The sequence below is a fragment of the Limulus polyphemus genome, unplaced genomic scaffold (assembly GCF_000517525.1).
Source record: "Limulus polyphemus unplaced genomic scaffold, Limulus_polyphemus-2.1.2 Scaffold1556, whole genome shotgun sequence".
Classification (NCBI taxonomy): domain Eukaryota; kingdom Metazoa; phylum Arthropoda; class Merostomata; order Xiphosura; family Limulidae; genus Limulus; species Limulus polyphemus.
Window position 1 is genome coordinate 246,877 of NW_013667166.1, and position 5,104 is coordinate 251,980.

A 5,104-nucleotide genomic window follows, 5' to 3' on the forward strand; every position below is an offset into this window, starting at 1 on the left:
GGTTGGAAAGCAACTTTTTTTGTCTGGCTTTACGGCCGTGTAACTCTCTCAAGTACGTTATGGCAAAAAAATTTGGTATTTTTATATATATATAAAAAATAAACAGTGGCGTAGACAAGCTTTTAAAGTTGCCCAGCAGATAACACCAGGGCACGCTCGCCTTGCATATAGCACTATGGTCTGGTCTCCATTGTATGTATCTATTCAGAACTTGCCTGTGTCTGTGGCCAACGAAATGTGTAATGTTCTAGCATTTGTTTGTGTGTTATTACATAAATATAACAGTATTTTATAAACAGCTAACCAGGTTATACATTCTTAGCACGAGGAGCATTTAATCTTACAAATTCAATTATGCACTTAACTGTGTAATAACGCATGAGTCTGTCAGCTTGTTGGTTATTTGTTTTCACACTTTGAATCACCTCTACTGCAACAGACTAGTTTTTGTGCTTGAGATCCTTAATCAGGAGAGAATTTATCAATTTTAGGTTGGCCATTAGCCAAGCATGTGTCCAGACCGTTCTCAGCCTTGGCTACGCCTCTGTCTGCAAAGCACTTCCAACCTGAGACTGTAAATTATAGACATTCTAGCCTTATTGTATCCTTTCTTTTAAGCAGAAAGTGCTGGTGTTAGATAAAAGCAGGTGCCTTAACATCTGCTATCTACAACTTGTAAATAATGCTTGCCAAAAATATCATCTTCTTCCCAGTAAAGTACCTTGTAAACTTATCGATATTCATCAAAAAACAAAAACGAAATGTGGCTGATTTACTTAGTTATTAATAATTGAAGAATAAATATAAATTATAGCCTCATGCATGTTCAGGAAACATAATTAGGAATACATGTAATGAGAAGCTGATAGTAAACTGTGATTTTCATGTGAGTAGGCTTAATTTTGAATTTTATCATTCCACAATACTCATTGCTATGTTTCTAAGAATGTTTAGTTTTGATTGCTTCTAACTCATTATTATAAAACACCATAATTTTTTTTTTTGGTATGAAATATGAATATACTACTTCAACTGATCAAGATAATTGTATCAAGTCTTTTTTTTTTTTTCTGTGGTTGGTTATTGGGTCGCTGGTCGAAACAGTCATCAATTTCACAGTGGTTATTTGTGAAGTACATATTCATAGAATGTTTATTGAATTTTGTAATTATACATAACTTCTGAGATTTCTGTTTATTTTTAATTATTTGACTTTTGATCTCTAGTTTCTTTAGCTTTTCTAGTCCTGTTTATAGATGAGAACTAACATGACTAGAGACAAAAGACCTATGATGACTAGAAAGCAACAGAACTAGCACGTCTAGAAAGCAACAGAACTAGCACGTCTAGAAAGCAAAAAAAAAACCACTTCTAAGCCTTAAAGCATTCACATTTTGTAGTTGTAAGGACAAGTTAAAGATAATGTGTTGTAATACAGTTTTAGTCTTTGAGCTTTTTCAACACTTGCATGAGAAGAATTAATGTTTCTCATATTAAAAAAAAATAATTATCTTTGTTTGAGTTAGAATAGACATGGTTCAGTTTGGACCTTGAAGAGTTATATTCAGACTGAAGACATTTCTAAGACGTACTTGATAAAAGAGTTAAAAACTATAACTTTCCCACCGTTATGCTGTTGGATGATTTGTGGCAATTAAATAAACCATATAAAGTAAAAAAGATTTGTTTTAAGTACGAAAAAGGATAGAGAATTTACCTTGATTTAACAAATGTCTTTATTCAAACCATGTTATTCTGTTGGAGCCGAGTGTTATCACAGCTTCAGAGCATAGCCCAAGTTTTCATTGCTTAACTTTTTCACTCCCTTGGGCAAATGTGTGCAAACTTTATAGCACATTATATAATCTTTGTTTTAGTTTAAAAGCATGATATTAAGTAAATGTTCTTATAAGTAGGTAGGCAATTGAATCAGTAATTAATTTTTTTAAATATAAGTTTAATTAATAAAGTTTGGAAATAAACTCGTAAATAATTATTTTACTTCGTACGTCTTGTTATCTCAGGACACACGATAATCTATGAAGTATTTCAGACAGTTTTCTACAAAAAAAAATCATGTTGTTATTACAAGTATGTATCTAAAAATAAAATAGAAATTACAACTTAAAGAAGACTGTTTAATGCAGTTCTTCAATAGATTAAGTTTTATTCAGGTGTGAAATTCTGAAAAAAAAGTAAAGGTAATGGACCTGTTTTTGAGAAAGAAAAAAAATCTATGTTTAAACTTAAAAAAAGAGAGAAAGCAGCTCAGTATTAGTACTGCCTTAAAAAATAAGTTTCGGTATTCAGTACTGGTGAGTACTGGCAGAATTTCACTCCTGGTTTATATTAGAGTTTTGTCACAAGTATTGGAAATTGAAATATCTGAAAACTGCACTGGCAAGTTTTGAAAAAAAAAATTCAAAATCCATCCAATGTTACCAGTGTAAATTTTCTGATTGGTCTTGAAGGAAATGCTTAGTTGTAAATGTTAAATGAAGTTCATGCAAGAGAAAGAAAATATTTTCGTATCTCTGAAATATCTTTAAAATTGAATAGGTTTGATACTAGTAAGGCACTGTCCCATTCGTTAATAATTGTTGGTTGATAATTTTTTAAAGTTAAACTAGTTACTATGTTTTTTTTTTTTCAGATTGTGACATTTGTATTTCTAGTTGACCTCACCTTTGTCCTCAGATTTTTTCTACCAAGTTATTTACAGTAAAAGGACAAATTAATCAAGGCTCCTAGATTGGACATTAAAAAAAAAATGTATTTTAGTATCTTGTTCATTAATTTGTGTCCTATTACCTGGTAATAGGGTCTGTAAAAAAAATAAAAATAAAAATAAATGGGATAAAAATTATCATCTATCTCATTGGCCAAACTAGGCCTTATACGACATAATATTTATGTCTTTGCTTATACTATAAAAATTGTTACCACAAGTTGCTATACTAGGCTTAACAGTAATTGTGTACCAAACTGCAGTATTAAGCTTCAGAAATGGATTAAAAATGCTTAAATTAAAGGTGTTTTGCACACTTCTTATGTTATTTAGCCCAGGTTCGTTTTATCTTTACCTAATTAGAAAAATCGTAAAGTTATTATTTACAAAAATTCAATGAATTCCAAATGCTTTGTTTTTTGATGGAAAAGAATCGGAGATAATGTTTCGTGAAGGATTAAGAGTTTAAGTTGAAATTTCCTTCTTATGAATTCTGAATTTTACATAGATACATTTTGTATACAAATATATGCAATATATTTCAGGTGAAAATAAGCAAAATGGAGAGTTTTCACACAAGAAAAATGCTTTGTGGAAGGGGGTAGAATTCACACTGTCTTAAAGTGATCTTTAGAAAGATGGTAGAATTCACACTGTCTTAAAGTGATCTTTAGAAAGATGGTAGAATTCACACAGCATCTCAGAGTGGACTTAGGAAAGATGGTTGAATCCACACAATATCTCAGAAAGGACTTAGGAAAGATGGTAGAATCCACACAATATCTCAGAAAGGACTTAGGAAAGCTGGTAGAATCCACACAATATCTCAGAAAGGACTTAGGAAAGACTGTAAAATCCATACAGTATCTCAGAAAGGACTTAGGAAAGATGGTAGAATCCACACAGTATCTTAGAAAGGACTTAGGAAAGATAGTAGAATCCACACAGTATCTTAGAAAGGACTTAGGAAAGACGGTAGAATCCACACAATATCTCAGAAAGGACTTAGGAAAGATGGTAGAATCCACACAGTGTCTCAGAAAGGACTTAGGAAAGATGGTAGAATCCACACAGTATCTCAGAAAGGACTTATAAAAGATGATATAATTCACACAATATCTCAGAATAGACTTAGGAAAGATGGTAGAAATAATTAAATATTACAGAGTGGACTTTTTTATGTGGGAATGTTTTCCTGTGTTGTCCATTTATGTGATATAAGGACAGAGAGAGAAATAGATGTGCTTTAAAATAGTATTTTTTTTCTAACTAATTCATTGCCATTTACCAGGGAAACATTGTATCAGAAAAAATATGTTGTTCAATGCTTCATCTTAGTTACGAACAGATCACCACTCTGTATTTTCGTTTTATGGGAGGGAAAGGGAGAATAAAAATGTATTTCTAAATTTACCTATTAAGTTTCGTTTGTTGTTTTCTAATACTAAGTTATCACATGAACATTGTTACTTTCCTTAACAGTGTTTGATGTTATATATTTACAAAGATTGTTTTACGTTTTTAGCTAAATATATGTATATATAGGACTAACCTAAATCTCCTCAACTGGCCAAAACTCGTGAGATGTTATTGGGATTACGGCCGAAAATATCGTTAACAGCAAAGGTACCCAGTTGATGAAATGTATATCTAATAAGGCATACTGATTGCCAGATTGGTTTTTAGTTTCGCTTTAAGTACATAGCTTGCTCTGATTGGAAGTTAATTATTGAATTTCCTACGATTACAATTAAATAACTGGCCCGGCATGGCCAGGTGGTCAGGGCGTTTGACTCGCAATCTGAGGGTCGCGGGTTCGAATCCCCGTCCCACCAAACATGCTCGCCCTTTCAGCCGTGGGGGCGTTATGATGTGACGGTCAATCCCACTATTCGTCGGTAAAAGAGTAGCCCAAGAGTTGGCGGTGGGTGGTGATGACTAGCTGCCTTCCCTGTAGTCTTACACTGCTAAATTATGGACGGCTAGCACAGATAACCCTCGTGTAGCTTTGCGCGAAATTTATAACAAACCAATCCACCTTTAGGTTGTTAATGCCCTGATTAAAGAAATTACTCGGCGTTGAAGCAAAAAATATGTCGATGTCCTCTTTAACACTTATCATATTTGCATACGTTTTCCCATTGTTTCCCTTCTTGTATGCAAACAGAATTACATGCCGAATGTGTGTCTCGTCGTGTACCATAACTATAAGGGATTAGGGTATACTAAACTTTACAATTATATAAACTACACTAAAGTGATGTTTAGGTGGTGAGTTTAACTATTATACGTGATGTACGTTTTTTTTGGGGGGGGGGGTAGTATATCAAGGTTAGGCAAACTCGGACGGTATTTCATTGTCAGGCTACTTAAATG